At 50.0% G+C, this 23543-nt stretch overlaps 1 protein-coding gene across 2 annotated transcripts in view, besides 1 other annotated feature; it reads left to right on the forward strand.

The window, feature by feature from the left end:
- Positions 1-980: 980 nt before the first annotated feature.
- Ccnd3 (cyclin D3) overlaps positions 981-23543 on the forward strand; it is a 94639-nt gene continuing 72076 nt past the window's right edge. For both annotated transcript variants that reach the window (NM_001081636.1, NM_001081635.1), the window contains exon 1: positions 981-1196. The gene's annotated coding sequence lies outside the window, so the exon portion shown is untranslated. The remainder of the gene's footprint in view (positions 1197-23543) is intronic.
- Positions 16715-19517: an enhancer, noted in NCBI's record as "VISTA enhancer mm1691". NCBI's record gives its function as "enhancer in: somite[5/7] | midbrain (mesencephalon)[4/7] | limb[6/7]" and the evidence as "EXISTENCE:transgenic organism evidence [ECO:0001131][PMID:17130149]".

Genomic DNA, 23543 nt, shown 5'->3' on the forward strand with positions numbered 1-23543 from the left:
GAGCCTCTGTCAGCCTGCACACCAGGATATAGCATAGGGTCCTCAGCTATTGTCCCAGCGCCATTTACACAGCCATGCTCCCCACCATGACTGATAAACCTCTAAAACTGCAAGCAGACCCAATTAAATGCTTCTTTTTACAAGAGTTGCCTTGGTCGTGAGTGGTGTCTTCAGGCAACAGACCAATAACAAAGACAAACACCCTACCCTGATTATCCTACCCATTCCTTCTCCAGAGATCCGGGGCTACAATAATTCACCGTCTTACTCAATGTAAGTAGTGCTAGGGGAACCCGGGGTTTTCTTGCAAGTTAGGCAACAGCCTATACCTGGGTGCTGGCTTTTGTCTTACCACCAAGCTCCTTGGGTGATTCTCCTGCACTGTTGCCTCTAGTGTTTACTTAGTGAGCGTAGAAGCCTGTCTCTCTCACCCCCAGAACTGTGTGCCCATGTTACCCATCAGCCTCTACGGTCTGGAAATTCTTCAAGAGAGACTGCCTCTCCTTATCCATCCTAATCTAGGGGACAGGGGCAGGGGTGGTTATGCCTGGCCAGATGCTGTCGCTGGGTTTGAATCCTAAGGCTTGTTAGCCTTCAAACTCTGGTCACAGTTACCTAACCTCACCGTGCCTCAGTCTCCCCCACGTGATAACTGGGGGCCCAGGTGAAATAACGGGTGAGATAACAGGTGTCGCGGGTACCTGGGTTTGTGGTAAGAGTTAAGAACTCAGGTCTACTGTTTACTTCCTGGGCAGCGTTCGCCAGGAATTGCAGATACTCAGAAGGCATCCCTCTGCAATGTGTACCCCTAAGCCTGACGGAGCAACCCCGCCCCGGCCCAAGGTCTGTAGACCCGATGAATAGAGTAGGGTTCAGAGCTGGATGACCTTTCTCGTGCCTGCTTCGCTGGGTGTCAGAGACCAGACCCAGGCAGAGCTCAGCACCCAGCGCCTTTGTCTCACCCGCCCCCTCGTCCCCACTTCCTGCTCAGCTTCCAGCTCGAGTTCTGCGGTGCAGCGCGGACTTTGTAAACACCGCGCGCCTGTGGGGGTGGACACTCGCTTTGTTTGGGTGCCCAGGAAACGGAGTGCACGCCCCTGGTCTGTCTGTGGCCGGCGGGGTTGTGATCACTCGTACTGCCCAAAAACAGATGTCCTGCAGCGAGAGAGAGAATGAGAGGCCACCTTCTAAGCTCGGTGAGTTCATCTGCCAAGAGGTAGGCTTGGGGGCAGCAGAAGCCAGAATACACGTGATGTCCGCATTGCCAGCTTTACCTAGGATGTTACTAAGATGTCCAGGCTGGAGATCTAGAAGTGGAAATAGCAGGTGGGTGGGTTCAGTGGTTCCCTCTCACCTCAGTTTTGGCCCCAAAAGTAGCTTACTTTCCCACTGAGTATGATATATTGACCAGAGTTAGCTCCTCAAAGGTCAGAGAAGTCCCCAGAAGTCTCCAAGCCACCAAAACGTGTGTAGGTCCTCGGTACAGCCTCCCTCCAGGCTCATGTGCAAGTCCAAGGGGTTTAGCGGCAAATATCAGCCTTGGTGGTTGTAGAGCAGACCCCAAGGAGGGAGGCTAAAGAAGAGAACTTTCCTGAAGATCTTGAGTGGATATCTGATGTGTCCTGGGTCTCAGCTTTCTTCATCCTTTTAAATGTAGACCAGGGTGGGGGGTGGGGTGTAGTCACTGAAGAAGTGGGCTGATGTTGCAAGGAAGCAGCATTCCTTTGCACTGGGTGAGCACCTACTGTGTGCTTGGTATTGTTTCAGAGAATATGCTGCTGAGTTACTCTGCCACGGCTGAAGGCTAGACTCTGTCTGGGAAGGAGATGTTTGGGGTGGCTTCCAGAGGATGGTTGTTGACTTCAGTATTAGATGGGGGGGGGGTTGTCTTGGGGGTACTATTTCCCCTTGAGACAAACTGAATTGCAATAATGTTGTTGGGCACTGGGCTATACTGGTAACTGGGAAATAGCTCCTGCTTATACCACTCAGTTCCCAGCATAAGGAAGTAGGAATAGACAGAAGCAGTTCTGGGAAAGACAAGCTGCCAACTGGATCCCCTGAAATCCCAATTGGATGTGGCTGAATGGGCCCAGCCGGGCATGATAGACCAGTCCATACCATACTGGACACCCACTCCCCATCCTGGACCCTGGGACAACAAGCCTTGTCCTGTGCCTGTCACCACAGTGTCCTCTGGGACTAGTCCCCCATATAGAAGTGGTTCTGCTGCTGCTGCCTGGCACTGCCTAGCACAGCAGGCTACCAACTCATTGGACCCTTTTCCCTCTGCCAGTGTTGGGGACATTGTGGAATGAGATCAGAGTTTCTAGCTACAGAGACTTGAGATGGGAAGTGTCTCTGATCATTCCGTCACGGCATCAGTCTGTGCTCAATCCTTGAACCCGTGGTCATGGCTCCCACGGTTGTGTTTCTATTGCTCAAGGACTTGGGGTCCTAGCAGAAAGTTACACAGCACCGTTGAGTGTAAGTGGGTTAGACGTAGCGTTTCACTGTCTGTCTTTAATAGCTGTATTAGATCATCTAGTAGGAGCTCGATTTTACAGATGAGGAAACTTGGGCACAGGAGGTAAAGAGATCTCTATAAAGAGGGAACAAGAAAGGAGTGTCAGGGAATTAGAGAGATGGCTCAACAGTTAAGGGCACTTACTACGACTGCAGGAGACCCAGGTTCGGTTCTCAGCATGCACATGGTAGCTCACAACCACTTGTTGAAGCCCTGGCCCCAACCCCTGGTATCCACCTGTCTCCCTCCCTGTCCAACCTCACTGTGCTTGGATTACTAACATTGGCCACTTTTACATGGCTGCCTGAGATCTTAACATGCACACCAACTCCTTCTCCACGAGCCACGGCCTGAGTTCCATTTGTCCTTTGAGTCTTGTAACCCAGGTTGGCCTGAAACTATGTGGGTGAGCTGACTTTGAATGTCTGGTCTCTCTGAAGAGTGCCAGGGTTAAAGGCATGTGCTACCTACCACACCTGCTTTGTCATAGGCACATTCAGACTCTCTCGGGGCTGGTGAGATGGCTCAGTGGGTAAGAGCACCCGACTGCTCTTCCAAAGGTCTGGAGTTCAAATCCCAGCAACCACATGGTGGCTCAAAACCATCTGTAATGAGATCTGACTCCCTCTTCTGGAGTGTCTGCAGACAGACTTAGACTCTCTCATCCTATGTCTCACGAAGAACAGTGGACCTTGGAATCTGATTAAGAAGATGATATAGAAATGGGAGGAGCTTAAGGTGCTCTCCCCTCGAATCTCCCGTGTCACTTCATGAAAAGCAGCACCCTTGGATCTACTCCCTGCAAGTTGGAGACAGTGTCTGTGAGGGATGTGAGCCCCTCTACAGGGCAGCCTTCCTGAAGTCTAGTTGTTTTCTCTGCCTCCTCTCCGAAACTCTTGGTTTCTCCGAGGACCTCTCTGCATAGATTTGGAGATGCCCAGGGCAGGTCTCTATGTCTGCTATGATCACGACTCAATTTGCAATCCCAGTACTCAGGAGGTAGAGACAGGCCAGGCCAGTGTCTGTGAGTTGAGTTTGAGGGCAGCCTGGTCTACATAAGTGAGACCTGCACTAGAAAGACCAACTTACAGGGCTGGAGAGGTGGCTCAGAGGTTAAGGGCATTGGCCGAGATACTAGAGGACCTGGGTTCAATTCCCAGTACCCAGTTGTCTGCTCAAAATGTCTGTAACTCCAGTTCCAGGGGCATCAGAAGCCCTCCCTTGGTCTCCACCACACATGCACAGGGTGTGCATACCTACATGTAGGCAAGAAATCCATATGTGTAAAATAAGTAAAAGTTGTTTTTGTTTTGTTTTGTTTTTTGTTTTTTCAAAGAACGTCTAAGCATTGATCCTAAGAAGGGATGGGTGTTGATGTCGGGTTTGAGGGTGAGGGACTAAGGTTGTGAAGTGTATGAATAATGCAAACAAAGTTCCTCTGCGCCCTCCCACCTCTTCCTCTCTGCTCCCAGGGTCTGGGCACAGTGGAACCCTGGGCACGCCCCTTTCCCTCCGCCCTCACTTGTAGAGCAAGAACAGCCTGTACCCTTGAGAAACCACAAGAGGAAGTTTAGGGCGGATTGTGGGTGGGGAAAGTTCTGGGACCTCTGCCAAGTTTCCCTTTCCCTGCTGAACGGTAGGTGTGTTTATTTTGCCCACAGACTTTTAAAGTTTAAATCCTCTGCGTTTCAAAGAGCTGTCAATTCCTGTCCTTGTCCCTGTCCCTGCTGCCGACCTAGGGCACCTTTCCTGCAGTAAGACTGGAGTCTGTGTCTTCTCTGGTCTCAGCCCCTCACTTTCTCCCTAAAGCACCCCTAAAAACCTTTGAACTCTGGGTCATGTGGCTTCAACAACCACTTAGGGGCTCCGTAGTGTTTCTCACCGTAATTCTAGGTGCGCATGTGCGTGCACCTCTGTCCCAGCTTATCATCTTGAAAACCAGCGTCCAGAGAGAGTTCACATAGTCAGACAGCCATGGCTATGTAGAGAGACCCTATACACCAGAAAAGCACAGGCTGTTTTTTCAGATGACCCAGGTTCAATTCCCAGCAACTCACAGTTGTCCATTTGTCACTGCAGTTCAGGGGATTTGATGCCCTTTCCTTCCTTCCTTCCTTCCTTCCTTCCTTCTTTCCTTTCTTTCTTAAATATATATATTTTAAAGATCTATTTATTGTTATATGTAAGTACACTGTAGCTATCTCCAGTCACACCAGAAAAGGGCATTAGCTCTCATTATAGATGGTTGTGAGCCACCATGTGGTTGCTGGGATTTGAACTCAGGACCTTCAGAAGAGGAGTCAGTGCTCTTAACCACTGAGCCTTCTCTTCAGCCCTGAGACCCTTTTTTTTTTTTTTTTTTTTTTTTGAGACAGGGTTTCTCTGTGTAGCCCTGGCTGTCCTGGAACTCACTTTGTAGACCAGGCTGGCCTCGAACTCAGAAATCTGCCTGCCTCTGCCTCCCAGGTGCTGGGATTAAAGGAGTGCCCCACCACCGCCCGGCTCTGAGGTCTTTTTCTTAAGGTCTACAAGTTTTGATCAGGTTTATGTGCTCTGCCACTTTAAGAATTAGGAAGTAGGAAGCAGCTGGTAGTGTCGAGGGAAATCTCAGACTGCAAGCAGACAGCAGCAGACAGAACCAACGGTTGAAGGGCAGGTACTGGGAATGAGGAAACACATGCGGCAGACACACAGAGAAACAGACCCTGCAAGGCAGAGTGCAGACTTGGGAAACAAAAAAATTGAAGGCTGGAGGCCTTTTTAAGTCTCTCAAAAAGTCCTTCTCCCCTAATTTAGGGTTGGTCAATTTGAAAAAAGATAGGATGGTTGATTGGCCTGTAAACCTTCCAGGCTTGAAGTCCATCAGCAGGGGGTCCGGGAGTGGGAGAAGAAACTCAATAAAACTTTTGTTTTAAGCTGCCAGGCTTTTGTCTCAGGTCCTGAGAGTGAAGAAGAGACCTTTCATCTTGGGAATTTGGAATTCACCACCAGTATTACCTAGCTACATCCCCTCACCCTATCTTCCTGCCCACCAGGAGGAAGTCTATGTAACTCTGCTCCTTCTGACCTTCCTGGGCACCAGACACACACACGCACACACACGCACGCACACACACACACACGCACACACACACGCACGCACACGCACACACGCACACGCGCGCACACACACACACACATACACACACACACACACATACACACACACACATACACACACACACACATACACACACACACATACACACACACACATACACACACGCACAGGCACGCACACACGCACAGGCACGCACGCACGCACACACACACACACACACACACACACACACGGTGCACAGACCCAGGTAGAGACAAAACACCAATACACATACAATTTTAAAACAAAAATATAATACGGATGGTACGGTGTGATGTGTGGAGAGGGGGAGGGCTTGGGGTAGAACACAGAGGGAGTCTTTGCAAGTAAATATGTCCCAAGTGCTGGGATTAAAGGCGTGCGCCACCACTGCCGGGCGTATAAGTAATAGTTTTAATTTAAAAGCAAAGGAGAGGGCTGGCGAGATGGCTCAGCGGGTAAGAGCACTGACTGCTCTTCCAAAGGTTCTGAGTTCAAATCCCAGCAACCACATGGTGGCTCACAACCATCCGTAATGAGATCTGACACCCTGTTCTGGAGTGTCTGAAGTCAGCTACAGAGTGCTTACATATAATAAATAAGTAAATCTTTAAAAAACAAAACAACAGCCGGGCGTGGTGGCGCACGCCTTTAATCCCAGCACTTGGGAGGCAGAGACAGGTGGATTTCTGAGTTCGAGGCCAGCCTGGTCTACAAAGTGAGTTCTAAGACAGCCAAGGCTACACAGAGAAACCCTGTCTCGAAAAACCAAAACCAAACCAAACCAAAACAAAAACAAAAGAGAGCTAAGTAGGAAAATAAATAAATGCAGTGGTATTGGAAGTAGTAGTGAATGCTTGTGGTCCCAGCACTCAGGAAGCTGAGGCAGGAGGATCATTGGAAGTTGGAAGGGGCCTAGGCTGTAAAGCTTTCAAGCAAGGCAGCATCAAAAAGTGAAGTTAGACTCCAGAAATTGAAGGAGATACAAGAAGCGTTTAGATGTTTAAGGTAGTTCTGGGATGCATTAGGACGAAACAAAAATGTTTATTTTATTTGTAACTATGTGTCTCTGTGTGTCTGTGTGCATAAATGCAAGGGCCTGAAGTGAGCCACACAGTGTGGGGACTGAACTTGGGTCATCTGCAAGAGCAGGACAAGCTTTTAGCTGGTTCTCTGGCTTTCCAGACCCATACGTTTTTCTTGAGTAGATGGATTTTTTTTGTTTGGTTATGCGTTTTGAATTATTATTATTATTATTATTATTATTGCTTGAGCCTTGCCATATAGCCTCCCCCCAACCCCCGTACTATTGTAAACAGACCTGGCCGTCCTTGAACTTGTAGCAACCCCAGCCTTTTCTTTCTGGGAGCTGGGATTACAGGCATGGAAAGTACCACGCCCACTTGGCAAAAATGTAAGAACTTTCTAACAAATAGCTGTGTGATCCCAGCCTAATGACGTGAGTCCTAGCTACAGGAGTCTAGAGCGCATGCACCTAGGGCCTCTGCCAGAGTGTCAACGCGAAGACTCCACCCCTTTCCGCCTAGAAATTGGGTGACTCACCGAGGCCCCCTTGCGTCATCACTCGGCCTGCCGCTGGCCCCGGCCCATGGTATTCACACTTGGTCCACCAGATGGAGCTATAGCCCAGAGTGTCACTTCAGGGGCCCCCGGATTGGGTGAAGAACCCCACCTGGTCCTTCAGGCGCCAGCTGGTTTCCTGGGACCTCTGTCCCCACCCCATTCCCAGCTGTTTACACAGAGAGCTGTTCTGACCGGACCAGGCAGAATCTCCATAAAATGTGCTCTGGCCCAAGTGTGCAGCGCTGGGAGAAGGTGCTCCTTTGCGCAGGCAGGGGCCCTCCCACAACTCTTCCTGACCTTCCGTCGTCCTTGCCTCCGAGGGACCCAAGTGTCAGCAGGCGCCAGCACATTTTCAGGGAAGCTACTCTGGAATGACCCTTCCTACCTTTCAAAGGGTCTAACACTTACATTGTTGCCTGTTAAGGGCCTCGGAAGCCACACCTTTCTGAAAGAATTAGTTCTCCCTTGTTGGGTAAAATTCCCCAGCAGCCTCTCCTGAGGTTAGAAAGCAGAGACTTAGCCATGCCTCTTTGAAGGTGGGGCTGGTTCTTCCTGTATCCGGGCCAGATCTTATTGCAGCCGGTCAGACCCGTTAAGGGCTATTGCTTGCTTGGCTTGATGGCGCAGGCCTTTAGTCTCAGCACTAGGAAGGCAGAGGCAGGTGGATCTCTGGGAATTTGAAGCCAGCCTGGCCTCCATGGCAAGCTCAGGCCTGCCAGGACTACTGGGCAAGAGCTTGTTTCAGAGACAGAGACAGAGAACTAAGAAGGCCTTACGGTCAGTGGGCTACAGGACACAGCAGACTCGGCCCACAGTGAGCAAGATGGCCACAGTGAACAGCCCTGGAACAGAGTCTGGCTAGTATTTCCAAAGACTTAATAATTCATTCTTTCCTAACCACCGTCAGCTCAAGGGACATAGGAGACAGGCCAAGAAGCCGCTGCACAGAGAAGTTAAGCTTCTTGCTAAGTTTCACACAGCTCAGCTGGCAGACTGATAGGGCTGTTTGGCATCAAATGGGGATTCACCATCCATTTTCATTCTATGGTGGTCGGGCCAGAGAGCAGTCCCTATGGATAAGCTGCCTGGCTTGGTTCTTGCTAGGTTCCTTTCTGGTGTCTGTTTCCTCACCTGTGACCCTTCCCTCATGGTGGCTAGTACCAGCTAAATGTTTACTATATGCTAAGGAGCATCTTAATGGCCTCACAGCCCAATGAAGCAAGCACACACGCTTGCGTGTGTGTGTGTGTGTGTGTGTGTGTGTGTGTGTGTGTGTCTGTGTGTGTCTGTGTGTCTGTGTGTCTGTGTGTCTGTGTGTGTCTGTGTGTATGCTGAGGCTCAAACCTAGGCCTTTGTACATATTGGCAAGTACTCTGTCACTCAGCTACATCCCAGGCAAGACAGGCATTATTCTGCCTTTGCAGGTGAGGAAACGAGGCATAGGATATGGCTGGGTAAAGAGTCTAACCTGCATTCGACTTAAGAGATAATACGAAGTCCTGCCCTGGGCCAGGCAGGCCATGGCTTCTGATGAGTGATAGTTACTGTCTTCTTGACAGCAGAAGTCATTTTCCAGCCTCTACTCCTTAGGGTGGGCATGGGGGTTAATCCCAAACCAGTTTTGGTTTCTTTCTTCATCATCTCGCCTATGACTCCATCTCTCTCTCTCTCACACACACACATATAAACACACACACTTTTTATTTTTTGATACAAGACCTTACTATGCAATTCTGACTGACCTGAAACTCCCTTTTTTAGACCAGGCTGGTCTTGAACTCATAGTGCCTGCCTCCGACTCCCTGGTACTAAGATTAGAAGTATGTGTGCTACTTCTCTTCAGCATGGGTTTTGTTTTGTTTAAGACATGGTTTCACGTAGCCCAGGCTAGCCTTACGCTTCTTCCGCAGTCAAGGATGACCTTGAATTTCTGATCCTCCTCCCTCTCCCTCCCAAGGGCTAAGGTTACAAGGCATGCGCTACCAGACCTAGTTTAAATGGTGCTGCAGATGGATCCCAGGGCTTGGTGTGTGCTCAGCAAATGCTCTACCACCCAGCCCGAGCTCTGGCCTCACAGCCCTTTTTCCTCTAGAGTAAAAATAGACCTGAAAGTTTTGGCCTTTGGGGAGAAGGTTGGACAGAGTCCTTGAAGTTGGGGCAATCCCAGAACCTCCCGATTCTGGCCCCAGCATTTTCTGCTCCAGCCCACCCTCCTCCGGATCTCTGCTCCCTTCTCTCCAGGCTGCTCCTCCCTGCCCCTCCCCTGGGCTCTCTTGAGTTCTGGGAAAGGAAGTCAGGGCCGGGGCCTCAAGACACATGCAGGCCTTGAGCATCAACTTAAGCTCCAGCTGGAGGAGGGGGGCCCTGCTAGGGGAGGAGAGGGCACCTGTAGGTCCCATCCGCCTGTCCCTTGAAGATTTCTGTCTGCTGTCACAGAATCTTTCCTGAGCTCATTTTCAGAGCTTGCTGTGATTGGAGCCCAATTTGAATGAGACCCTGGGAGGGGTTGGATCTTTAGCAAGAGAACCACACCAAGATGTCTTGGGGACCTTAGGAAGGGAAGGCTCTTTGCACTCAGTGGCTCAGAAGGCTGCCTCTTATTTCCTCTCTGTTCTCCCCTCCTCCTAAGACATGTCCCGTACAGACCCACGAACCACAGTGGGAAGGGTCTTGGGGGTCACGGGCCTTCAGATATACTAGATGACCAAGCAAGAGCAGACACTTAGTACAGTCCCTAAGTCCTCCCTTCTTCCCAGTCAGCTGGTACCTGCTGGTCCTAGGGCCAGCATCTGTCTTTTCTTTGATTGACTTAGTCCACAAGACCAACCAAATCTGCCTCTCAGATCTCTGGATCTCTGGAGAGATAGTCTTTTTTTGAGTCGGCTCAGACTTAGTATAACCACTGAACTTGACTTTGGTACCTCTGGGTGGTCCTCAGAAAGTTTCCTCAGACAAAACTGCTGGGAGTCCTTTTGGGTGTTCCTCATGAGCATATACTGTATACATTTTCTTTCTTTAAAAAAACATATATGTATGTATGTGTGTGTGTGTATATATTCATATGTGTATATATATGTATATGTATATACATACACATACACAGAGTGTGTGGTGTGTGTGTGGGCAAAGTGTATGAAGTGTATGGGAGCCTGTGCTTGGAGGTCAGAGTTCAGTTTACACAAGGTGTTATTCTCCTTCCATTTGTATGTTTATTAACTCGATTATTACTTATTCTTCACACTCATCCTACAAGGAGCTGGAGGATGTTGTTCAGTTGGACGAGACCTGGCATAAGGTATCTCTGGGTTCAGTCTTCAGGAACACAAAAAACTGGATGTGGCCCATGACTGTAACCAGTGCTCCGGAAGTACAGGCAGGAGAAGTTCAAGGTCACCCTTGGACTTGGGGCCAGTCTGGGATGCATAGAACCCTGTCTCAGAAAAGAAAAACAGTACAAAAGGCTGGAAGATGGCTGGCTCAGTCAGTGCAGTGTTTGGCTCACAAGCATGAAGGTGTGAATTTGAGCCTCACAACACGTATGCAAATTCCTTATGTGCCATCTAGTGCCAAGGAGGCAGAGACAGAATCCTAGGGCTTCCCTGGTCAGCCAGTTAGCCCAGGTGGCGATCGATCTCCAGGCCATTGAGAGATCCTGCCTCAGAAGAGCAGTTGACTGTCCTGAGACTGACACCCAGGATTGTCCAGTGTCCGGCACGTGTGTAATACATACATGCACATGTGTGCACATACATGCACATGTAATAGGCAGGTGCTGGGGTTTCTTACTTCACACATGAAGAATGGAAGTTCACAGGCCAAACAGCTGAACTCATGGTCAGTATTGAGAGCCCAATGCCAAGAGCCCTGGTGGCTCACGCCTTTTATCCCAATACGAGGGGAGGCAGAGCCAGATGGACCTCTATGAGTTTGAGGCCAGCTTGGTTGGCATGTGTATGTCCCATCGGGGGTGTGAGATATGATACTAGGTTCCTATTGAGACAGTGCCTTATACATAGTCTTGGGGGTAGTAACACAGAGGGTGGGGCTTCTGAACTGGTTGTGAGTGACATGCACATGTGTCTTGGAAGTAGTGGTGGTAGGGAGTATGTTTTCCCACCACTCATAGCATACGAGGGCCTCCTGCATCCTGGATCCCTTAGGTCTCTTAGCCAGAGCCCCAGCAACATCAACTAAGCCAAACCAGATGGAATAAGGATGTCTTGGCCTTGCCCCAGCAGGAAGGTCAGGTATCACAGAGGACCCAGGAAGCAGGAGCGTGTGATGGTAGATGTGAGCTTAGCTAGGTGGAGCTGGGGCTCTGACCTATCTGTGGAGCCCTGGATGAATCAGCCAGACCACAGCCACCCAACTGAAACGAAGGTGCAGACATTTTCTTCTGACCCCCTCCCCCTCCAACGTTCATTTCCTTTTTTCCTTGGGCTTTCCCGTGACAGCTTTACTGGGGTGTGGCACTGGGGCAGTGGCTGGGGGTACAACTCAAGTTCATGGTTAAGTTAAGCTGGGTCCTGGTGACTTGGCCTCTGAGGAAGGTTTTGAGGTTTCTCAGAGTTCACCTAGAGATAGGTGGCAGCCCTGCCTAGAGCGAGTGACCCATGCCCCATCCAGAGGACAGGGCTGCATAGGTATAAGGCTCAGGCACCTCATACAGTCATCCAACATCATCTAAAATACACGGAGGCTTTGAAAATATTCATTTGTCTGTTTGAAATGTGTAGTGTATGATGTATTCAGTACTGGGTTCAAAGTCAGGGAAAACACAATCATCAAAGCTTTTATAGGGCTGCAGAGATGACCTGGTGGTTGATTGGGGGTAGTCCCTGTTCTTCTATAAGATTTCTTTCTTTCTTTTTTAAGATTTATTTTTATTTATATGAGCATACCATAGCTGTCTTCAGACACACCAGAAGAGGGCATCAGATCCCATTACAGATGATTGGGAGCCACCGTGTGGTTGCTGGGAATTGAACTCAGGACCTTTGAAAGAGCAGTCAGTGCTCTTCACCGCTGAGCCATCTCTCCAGCTCTCCCTGTTCTTCTGTAGGCCAATAATTTTCAGCACCCAAGTCTGGTGGCTCACAACAGCCTATAAACTCCCAGGAGATCTGATGCCCTCTTCTGGCCTCTGTGGGCACTACACTCACATGCATAAATCCACACAAATCCACACATACACATTAAGTAACAAATCTTAATTCCCCATTGCACACACACCCCCAACATTATTAAAGGTAAGTATGATGGCCTACTCCTGTAAACCTACTCCTTGGGCGTTAGAGACAGGAGGATCATGAGTTCAAAGCCATCCTTGGTTGTGTAATGAATTTGAGACCAGCCTGGGACACTTGAGACTCTCTCTCTCTCTCTCTCTCTCTCTCTCTCTCTCTCTGTGTGTGTGTGTGTGTGTGCACGTGTGTGTGTGTGTGTGCACGTGTGTGTGTGTGTGTGTGTGTATGTATGTATAAAACAGTCATCCTCCAAATACCATTATTAAAATAACCTTAATTTTCTCATACAACCCAGGTTACATCTAAGAATCTGTAACATAGCTGGTTTTCTCTAGGATACCCAACCAAGTCTTCCTTCAAATCTTGGGTTGAACTTGGACCCAGGAACTACAGTATACCAACAATGCGTAGGCACCTTTGACCAACCATTGGCTCCTCCAGTTGCATTTAGTCACTGTTAAGTGTTTGTATTTAGAAGGTCACTAATGCATATTCTTGTGGCTAGCAGGGCCACAAGAAGGGTTCGTGTGGCAGTCCTGTGGCAATTTGGAAGACGGACTGGTTACTTTTGCACAACATTAGGCAGGTTGACCAGAAACTTCCTCTCACTGGAAAGTGAGGAAATCAAATAAGAGAGGTTTTGGTTTTGTGTTTTGTGCTGGTGTGCCCCTGCTTCCATGCTAGGGAATCAAACCCACTATCTACCCTTGCTAGACAAGTACCCAATGGCTGAGCCATAATCCCCAGCCCCAAGAAGAGGTTTTGGTGAGAAATGACTCCATAGCAGCTTTTGGTTTTGATTTTCTGAGACAGTGTCTCTGCAGTTAACCTTCAACTCACTAAACAGCCCAGGACTTGTCTCAAACACATGGCTCCAAATGCTGGGATTTTGGGCATGGACCAGCAAGTCTGAGGTTGTCAAAAAGCAGCAGTGGGGATGTTGTTGTTGTTGTTGTTGTTGTTGTTTTAAGACAGGCTTTCTCAGCCAGGCGTGTGCCAACACTGCCCAGCTTTTAAAGAGCAGTTTTTTTTAAGTGCTTTGAGTGAATGTATACAAAGAAAAGCCAGCCTCAAACAGAGATGTCATTAGAAAGTGGGGGACCTGTGGATTGAGCTGGAGGACAGTGCTCCTATCAGGACGTCGAGGGCGGAAAGAATGTTTGAAACAGTAGTAAGATGGTGAAGGTGGGCAGGTGTGTGTGTTGTACCTGACTCAGTGTTCAGAAGGAACCTTTGAGGCTTTGGAAGGAAGCCATGTGGTCGGAGCAGTTTAAAACAATTCCCGAGGCTGTAGTGGAATACGGAGGGAGACTCTCCATTAACTTATGACAAGACTTGAAATTAGGGTGTAGGTCGCTTTTCTCACTGCTGTGACCGAATACTGACACAGGCAGCTTCAGGAGAGAAGGGGTTGTCAGGGTTTATATAGACGAGGGGGCTCTAGTCTATCACGGTGAGGAAGAGCTAGCAGCCTGAAGGTGAGGCTCAACCGGTCACATTGCCTCTGCACCCGGGAAGCAGAGAGAGGGAGGTGCGTGCTGGCCCTCAGCTGCCTTTCTTTTGTCTCTGTTTTTATTCAGTCTGAGACCGTCCCCTCCGTGAGAATGCACCCCTCACACTCAGAGAGGCTCGGCCCTCCTCAGTTAAAACCTCTGGAAATGTTTCTGCCTGTGTTTCCTGGGCGATTCCAAATCTGTCCATTAAGAGTCAAGCCCTCCCGTCCTACAGGATGGCAGGAAAGGAGAGGAGGGGGCCGTTTGACAACAGGTTCTGAAGGCTTCAGGAGCAGAACTGGGTAACTGGTAGGAATTAGAGTTATACACAGTTCCCCCTGAGAGGCACCCTGCATATTTCTGCGATGAAGTATGTGGTCTGTGTTGTACTAGCTGCTCGAATTCCTTCTCCCCTGCCAGGCTCTGGGCTCCAGTTTAGGAGTGAGAAGGCTCAAGGACAGCTAGGCAGGACTGGGGATACAGGCCTGTAAATCCCCGCTACTCGAAGGGCTGAGTCGGGAGGAATGAAAGTTCAGGGCCAGCCTGGGCAACTTAATGAGACCCTGTCTCAAAATAAGGTTTACACAAAACAAACAAGGTTCCGCATGGCTTCCTGGCAGAATGCTGGTAGCATTCATAGAGACAGTAAAACCAGGAGGAAAGACTCAGATATACTTCAGTCAAGCCCTCCCGTCCTGTAGGATATCTGCAGAAATGGAGATTAGGTATCATTTGACAAACACATATTTATGGTGTTTTCAAGACCAGATTTCTCTTGTAGCCCTGTCTGTCCTGGAACTAGCTCTGTTGAGTAGTTTGAGGCTGGCCTCAATTCAGAGATCCTCCTGCCTCTGCCTAGTGCTGGCACTAAAGGCATGCACCGTAATGCCCATCTAAGAAAGCATATCATTTTTTTTTTTAAGTACGAAAGAGTCGGGGATAACTATCAACACCTCGTAAGAAGTTTTGGCTTTGTTGAGTCTCAAGTCCCACACATTTAGTTAGGGAGATACTTTTGTTTGTTTTTGGTTTTGGTTTTTGGTTTTTGGTTTTTCGAGACAGGGTTTCTCTGTATAGTCTTGGCTGTCCTGGCACTCACTTTGTAGACCAGGCTGGCCTCGAACTCAGAAAGCCACCCCCCCCCCTCCGGCTCTTTTGTTTGTTTTTGTTTTTGTTTTCCTTTTTGAGACAGGATCAGCACTTTGGAGGTAGATGCAGGAGGATCATGGGTCATGGGTCATAGGTCATGGGTTCAGAGTCATACTTGGTTCCTTGGCCTCACAGTGAATTTGAGACCAGTCTGAACTACATTGGACAAGCACTTTATTCCCTGAGCCACATTCCTGGCCTGGAAATATTTTTTTCAGAACTTGACATATTAAGCTGGGCGTGGTGGCACACACTGTAGTCTCGGTTTCTGGGAGGTAGAGGCAGGAAGATCAGGAATTTAAGGTCCTTCTCTCCTACTTAAGGAGTTTGAAGCCAGCCTAGGCTGCTTGAAACCTTGTTCAAAAAAAAAAAAAAAAAAGCCGACAAAAATAGAATAAGACAAATCCTAGAAATGTTTTCATTTTAAACCATTTTGTCCACACATGTACAGAAACACACAAATATGTATAAAAACCAAAGAAGATCCGCTGTAATGTGCTTACGCGTGCTTGCTACAGCAGATGTACTTTTGATGTCTTTTAAGCAAAAATCTGCTGTACTGTTTTATTTGTAACACATACTGTTCAGGCTCGGCTTCAGGGCCTGTGAGGCTCGAGCTGGAGCTTTAGAACTTAACTGGGGAAGGGGCAGAACCCGCTCCTGGAATCTGGCCTCCGGCCTCCATACACACTCCGTGGTATGCGCTCATCCACAGGCATACAAACACACACACGATGATAATAAGTTTTCAAAATGAGATTCATGACTTCAAGAGAAGCTGGGAAAACATCCTGTCTTGTCATCGGAAACAAACTGAATTTGGGCTAGGGGCTGGGGGCCGGGGTGGGGGATCAATCTGTAACTTGAGGTTCTAGTAGCCCCAGAAACGGATTACCCAAAGTAAAGCAAAGAGTCTACTCTGGGAGCTCCGAGAGACACTTTTCAGGAAGGAGCTAGGAAATGACAGAAGTGCCCGAGGGTAGAAAGAGGGCCCTACAGGGAGCTGGTCTTACCTCTGCCCAGGTGGGCCTGTGTCGGTGACACCTGGTGCTGGTGACAGGTTTCTGGGGTACAGGTCAGGGGCCTGGTTTCTGCATTTACCGTAGATAAGGAACAGATGGAAGCGCAGCTCAGCAGGGGGCTGGGCTGTCCTGTCAAGATGACAGGACATCAAGGAAAGAAGAAAATCTCATTTCAGGTGGTGGGATGGCCCTGCAGAGAGGCAGAACTACTGTAACCTGGTGGGGAACGGTCTCCTCAAAAGAAGGCAGGGGTAGAGCTCCGTGGTAGAGAGCCCTTGCCTAACAGGCTGAGGGCCTGGATTTAATCCCCAGATGAGGGAGGAAGGGAAATGAGAGGGTGGGAGTCGGACATGGTGGCATATGCCTTTAATCCCAGTACTTGGAAGGCAGAGACAGGAGGATCTCTGTGAGTTCCAGGCCAAAAGAGAGAGGGAGAGAGAATGGGACCTAGGAATGTCACTAAGTTGGTAGAGTGCTTCTGTAAGCGTGCAGGAAGCCCTGTGTTCAGTTCCATAAACTACAGTAATCCTAGAATTCGGGGGGTGGAGGTTCAAAGCCTGCCTCAACGACATCGCCAGTTTAAGGCCAAGCGGAGCTGTGAGGGTTTCTCATACATACAGTTTAGATATACTCTCCATACATTAAGACGCATAATCAATTAAGGGAAGTAAACCACAAATGGGATTAAAGGCGTGTCTCCCAAGTGCTGGGATTAAAGGCGTGCACCACCACGCCCGGCTTTGCCTTTTCTTTTTTTTAAGAACATTTCAGCTGCAGCTGTGTGTGGCTTGACCCCCAGTGCTACATAATCCCAGGATTTGTAGAGACAGAGGATCAGGGGTTCAAGGTCCTCCTCGGGGTACCTATTAGGAGGGCAGCCCAGGCTACGTGAGACTCTGTCTCAATAAAAATAAAAATAAAAAGCTGGGTGGTGGTGGCGCACGCCTTTAATCCCAGCACTTGGGAGGCAGAGGCAGGCGGATTTCTGAGTTCGAGGCCAGCCTGGTTTACAAAGTGAGTTCCAGGACAGCCAGGGCTACACAGAGAAACCCTGTCTTGAAACCCCCCTCCCCCCCCAAAAAAAGGTCCAGTTCTATAATAACAGGAAGAATAGAACATGTACTAGGAGTGTTCCATGAGCTTATGGGAAAAGTGTCGCTAGTTTGTGGTACCTCATTGGAAGCTGTAGGAGCTAAGAGTAAAGCTGGCAGTGGAGGGCTCAGTAAGGCCCAGAGCCTGGTGTGGACCCCAGCTTGCAACTCTCTGTCCTCTCTTCAAGTCCCGTTATACCAATTAAACAAAATTTTAAAAGTGTCCTGCCTGGCACTTCGGGGGTGCCCAGCTCAGGCCGTCATGACAATTGGGGTGGGCGGAGTTAGATAAGGGGGGGTAGTTACCCTCAAAAGGGCACAGAGTAGGTCTGAAGAAAGCCAGCTTCCTCTAGTCCTTTTGAGCAGCCTGGGGCTGCAAGGGTGGAGGGCCGGGGGAAGACTGCGGTGGGAGCAGGAAGCTGGGCAGCATCCCGCAGAGTCTGCCTCTCCAGCTCAGCAACAGAGGAGGGGGTGGAGTCTCCGTTGAGCCCTGAGATAAGGAACAGGCAGCAGCTGACAAGGGGATCAAAATAAACAGCTGTGCCCCGGGGAGAACAAGCTTTGCATTCCGTTCTGTGATCCCACCCCAATCCCTACTTCTCCCCCAGCCCGCCCCGCCCCCACCCGAGCACACTCGGCATCCCCGTCGGCTCTGAGGGCCTCCCCTCAGCCTTGGCTTAGCTCCTTGTGAGCTGTGTTCCCACATCAGCCCCCTCTTTAGGCAGAGGCTCTCGGGGGCCTTTCTCCAGCTGTCTGGAAGGACTGAGGACTCGAGACAGGTGGCCGGAGGTGGAAAAGAGAGGCCTCTTCCAGGGCCAGCCCCCATCTGCCAGGCTGGGCCACCCTCAGACTCTCCCCTGGGTAATCTAGGAAGGCCTGGGAAATAGAGTGGGGCTAAGCTCTGATAGCCAGGCTGGGGAGGCTGAGGCAGGAGCTGGGGTCTAGTGGTGAGAGGAGTATTCACTGGGCTGGAGACTTCTGCTCTCTGCCTCCCCAGGCACTCAGTACAGAAAGGATTGACAGTGACTTTTACGAGGGGCCGCTTTGACTGGCTTATGGGAGTTTATTCCTCAGTATAGTGCCTGAAGGTATCCTGGTCCCAGGGATCTGAGAGACTCCATAACTCCTGAGACTTCTTACTAGTGACCTTATTTCGACACACGCTAGCCTGGGGTCTAAGAGCTACAAGGAGCCACTACTTGCCCATCCCCCAGGGCTAGGCCGGCTCCTGGGGCCACCATGAGTAGCAATTAGCACCCCTTCTTCAAGATACCCCCATAAGCAGTCCCAGTCCGAAGAATGCAGGGTTTCAGGAAGGCCCTGGGCCACATCAGGAAGTGTCTTCATTGTCCTGAAGAAGGTTTGATGACTTCTGTGTTCCTGAGCCTGGATGTGGCTTCTAGCCTGGTTGTCCAAGGGTCAGATGCAGGGGCCTGCAGGGTGGTGTTAGCTTTGAGATACATCGGGAGTCTTAGCTGCTGGCAGGAAGTTGGCTCAATGGGAACACACGCAGAAGGGTCACCTGCTTCTTGCTGGCACGCTCCCAAACCTCTGTACTCAACTGACTCCTTGAGGCCCCCAAGACCCTCCAAGATACTATGTGTTTGACAGATTCTAGGCATATCCTCACTTATGTAGCCACCCTGACCCCTGAACAGTGGTTTGAATAAATGAATGCCCCAGAGAGCTAGGGGCAGCCGCTTGTGTATAAGAATCTCGGGATAGGAGCGGTACATCCTAAGGCCTCTATGGAACCCGGCTACGTTTTAGGAAGCTGCAGTATATTCAGGCCCAGAAAGCCAGGCCTGGTAGTGACCAGCAAGTACTGAACGCTCGCTCTATGCCAGACACAGACCCTCTTCTTCCTTCGTCTTATCCTATTATCCATACTGAACAGACAAGGAAATGAAGGCTTAGATGAGTCACCCGACTTGCTGAGATCGCACAGCAGCACTTGAGTGCATGCGTCCCGCCGGGGACAGACTCCGGCCTGCCTGTCTCCAGATCTCTTTCCCACCACCACGTGCAGCCCCAGCCTCCAAGGCTGGAGAGCGAGCTCTTCTGGGGGCAGCTGCTTCCCTTCTGCCCTCGCAGGCAGGAAGGAGAGTGCGGCAAGAAACAGCAGCTGACAATGTGGCAACAAGGGTCGTGGCGATGAGGGTGGCCAACGCCACCGGGGCAGAGGCTCCAGGGCGGGGGCAAACGCAAGATGGGCACAAGGATTGTCTGAGCTGCAGGCAGCTGATAGACTCCTCAGCTGCTTCCCCGCCTTCTCTCATGCTTGGTGTGGCCATCATTCCCGGGGCTGTCTTCTCATTCCCTCCCCTGATGTCACCCCTAGCTCTGACTCTCTCTTCCTCTTTATGGCCAGTTTCCTTTCCTCGGCCTCTCCTCTGCTCTCTTCCTGGACCCTGGGGAAGTCATTCATATCTCTTTTCCAGCTGTACCTGTGACATTCCTATCTCCATAATAATAGCATCTATTATTAGCAAGCACCTACTGTGTGACGGATTTTTGTCTCTGACTACTTTGCAGTTTGAACTCTGTTTGTTGACTTACCCTCGAGATTGGGTCTCACAGCCCAGACTGGCCTCAAGTTCCCTGTATAGCCTTGAAACTTCTTTACAGTCTTTTTGCTGTCCCCTCCCAAGTGCTCAGACCACCACATTTATGACTGGCATTACAACTTCGTTTGTGCGGTGCTGGGGATTGAACCCAGGGCTTTGTGCATGCTGGATATGCACTCTACCAACTAAGCTATACCGCCAGCCAGCAATGTGTGCTCTATATTCTCCTTGCAAACCCATGCACAGTCACTACCAGATCTGTTTTACAAGGGAGAGGACTTGGTTTGGAGATGCTAAGACATCTATCTGCTCAGTGTGACTGGCCAGCAGTCTGAAGCTCACCTCTTCTCACCAGCGTTTCCTCCCCCCCCCCCCCCGGGGGGGGGGGGGGACCCAGTTCCAGGTAGTTTTCTGAGCACGTCAGAGCCTTTTCTCAAACAGAAGAGAAACCATTTGAGAAATGGTCGGTTTGAGGGGTGTGTTGTGATTTTGTATTAGATTCACGTTTAGTCGCCCTTTGACATAAACCAGGGACTGGGGTTGAGATGCCGTATTCTGTACTTGGAAGGTTGTTCTCTAACCTTCAGAGAGCAGGCTTGATGGTATTGAAGGGCTGGGGAATGCGGATGGGGAGGAAAGCCCCTTCCACCTGCGGAGACCAGAGAATGGTCTGATGATTCCTGTCTTCCTGAACCTGGACATGGCTTCTAGCCTGGGTGTCCGAGGGTCAGATCCAAGGGGCTGCAGGGAGGTGTTTGCTTTGAGATACATCAGGCATCTTTGCTGCTGGCAGGAAGATGGCCCAAAGAAGTAAGCCTGTCCACTTCTTCTGGGGCCTCGTGGGTGCACATGCAAACGTCTTTCCTTCCTCTTGATTTCTCACTGATAACCACGTGGCAAGTTCCCACACCTCTGTATCAGCTAACTCCTTGGGACTCCTCCCAAGACCCTCCAAGGTCCAGGTCCGACATCTTCAACCAATGCCTGGCTGGCGCATCCTTGCTTACATAGCCACCCCCACCCCTGACAGTGGTTTGAATAAATGAATGCCACAGAGAGCTAGGGGTAGCTGCTTGTGTATAAGAATCTCAGGGTACTGTGGCTCAGTAGCAGAGAGCTAGGGGCAGCCGCTTGTGTATAAGAATCTCAGGGTACTGTGGCTCAGTGTGGCTTAGCAGAGCAGATGCTAAGTATGTAGGACGTCAGGGGTTCAGTTGTCAGCACTAAAGGCAAAGCATAGTAGAGTGTGTCTTTTCTCCAGTACTTACTTGGCAGATCTTTGTGAGCTCAGGCCAGCCTCTCATAGGTTCCAAGTTCCAGAGCAGCTAAGCTACAGAGTGAAATTCTGTCTAAATAAATCCATTGACTGTACTAGATTGCGTTTCTGCAGCAGACCCCCTCAAGATAGTCACTTGGCAAAACCGAAATTTCCAACGCGTGAGTTGAGCAGATGGCCTGACTCCTTGATAGACCTGGGAGCCCATTGCTCTTCTGTGCTCAGGGATGTGGAAGACAGCACCCTCCTGAGGTCATCGAAAAGCCTAGGAGAGAGTGAGTGGCAGAGGGAGGGCAGAAGAGAAAGGAGAGGGGAGGGAAGAGGTAAAGTATTTCTAGGGGGCTGGAGAGATGGCTCAGCAGTTAAGAGCACTGACTTCTTTACCAGAGGTCCTGAGTTCAATTCCCAGCAACCACATGGTGGCTTACAACCATTTATAATGGGATCCAATGCCATCTTCTGGTATATTTGAAGATAGCGACAGTGTATATATAAAATAAGTAAGTAATTTTTTTAAAAAAGAAAATAAGTACCGGGCGTGGTGGCACACACCTTTAATCCCAGCACTCGGGAGGCAGAGGCAGGCGGATTTCTGAGTTCGAGGCCCGCTTGGTCTACAAAGTGAGTTCCAGGACAGCCAGGGCTATACAGAGAAACCCTGTCTCGAAAAACCAAAAAAGAAAAAGAAAAAAGAAAAAAAGTATATATTCTTACTTTGATGTGGGGGGGGGGGCATGCTTGTCCTAGGGTACACATGGAGGCAGGGGTGGGGGAGCTTCATGGAGCTGATTCTCTTCTTCTATCTTTCCATGAATTCCAGGGGTTGAGTTCCGGTCACCAGGCTACATAGCAAGCCTCCCTGTCCCTTGAACCTTCTTACCAACCCTGTCCTTTCTTTGCAAGACATGACCCAAACTTGGCCCAGATCAGGGCTGAGATGACCTGCTGGTTCCAAGAACACACTGCTCCTACAGAGGTCCTGAGTTTGAATCCCCACACCCATGTTGAACTGGGAGTCACAACTGCCTGTGGCTCTGAGGGTACATACCCACGCGGAGACACACATAATTAAAAATAAAACATAAGCCAGGCGGTAGTGGCGCACATCTTTAATCCCAGCACTTGGGAGGCAGAGACAGGCAGATTTCTGAGTTCGAGGCCAGCCTGGTCTACAAGGTAAGTTCCATGACAGCCAGGGCTACACAGAGAAACCCTGTCTCGAAAAACCAAAACCAAAACCAAAAAAACCAAAAAAAACCCATAGATCTTTTTGCCTTTGGAGACAAGATTCCTCTGTGTAGCCTTGACTGTCCTGGAACTTACTCTGTAATCCAGTCTAGCCTCAAACTCGAAGATCCAATCTGTCTCTGCCTTCCATGTGCTGGGAATAAAGGCACGGGCCAGTGTGCCAGGCTCTAAAACATAAATCTTTTTTTAAACAAACAAACAGCAGATTTTGTTATCCCCTCTCTCTGGAGGGGTCTTATGTAGCCCAGGCTAGATTCAAGCTCTGTGTCTGAAAATGACCTTGAACTTCTGTAGAACATGTATATTTGCCATGCGAAGCTTCCGGGGAAACTTTAGGGACATAAACACGGGGCTTCTAGTTGAAAGGTACAAACTGGGGAAGTGAATTTTCGGGAAGAGGTTAGCCATCTCTGCCACAGGATCAGAATAGAGGAGCCCAAGGCGTGTGGCTGAGAATGGTTTCCTGTGTGGGGTTCACATCCCCACACTTCTGTAAGGCTACTGAGAGGGCGACCACGTGCAGTCACATGGGGGCGTCAGGTAATGGAGGCTCTGCAAGGGTCAGAGGAAGGGGTGGAGACGTCCAAGTCTGCTCTGACTGAAAGAAAGCAGGGCTGAGGGAGGCAAGGAGCCGGAGAGGCCAGACATCGGGGGAAAGCTCTGTGCGGCCAGATGGCGAGCGGCCATAGGAACACACTCATTTATTGAATAGCTACCATGGGTGTGGAGGAAAGGGAAGGAGAGAAGGACAGGCACGGTCCTTTACCTTGTGGAATTTATGAGCCCTCAGCTTTTCCTGGTCCCTGTGCTACCCATGAGAGGACGGACCAGACCAGACCAGCTATAAGGGAGGCCAGGAAAGACTGAGAAAGACCCACCGCTGGGAACTGGATGCCCGCCATCTTTGGGGCACAAAACAGCGTGGGCTGCGGTTCTGGTTGGAGTGGACATTGAGGTTGTGGGTTTGCTTCTTTCTCACACCAAGCACGTGACCTGGTTGCTCAGGCTGAGGTGAGCGACCTCACATGGGCTGGGGACAACAGCCCCCTAGCTGTCCCTTTTTTTGTTGTTTGTTTTTGGTTGAGTTGGAGTCCTCATTCCCACCACCTATGAGCCCAGGTCATCAGCTTCACCCCTGTTTTCCAGTACGAAGTGGAACCCCTTGTGGAAACCCTTCTGTGGGGCCCCTGGGCCTCCCTTCAGCTTCCTGGGCCCCTCTTGG

The sequence above is a fragment of the Mus musculus genome, chromosome 17 (genome assembly GCF_000001635.26).
Source record: "Mus musculus strain C57BL/6J chromosome 17, GRCm38.p6 C57BL/6J".
In the NCBI taxonomy this organism is placed as follows: Eukaryota; Metazoa; Chordata; class Mammalia; order Rodentia; family Muridae; genus Mus; species Mus musculus.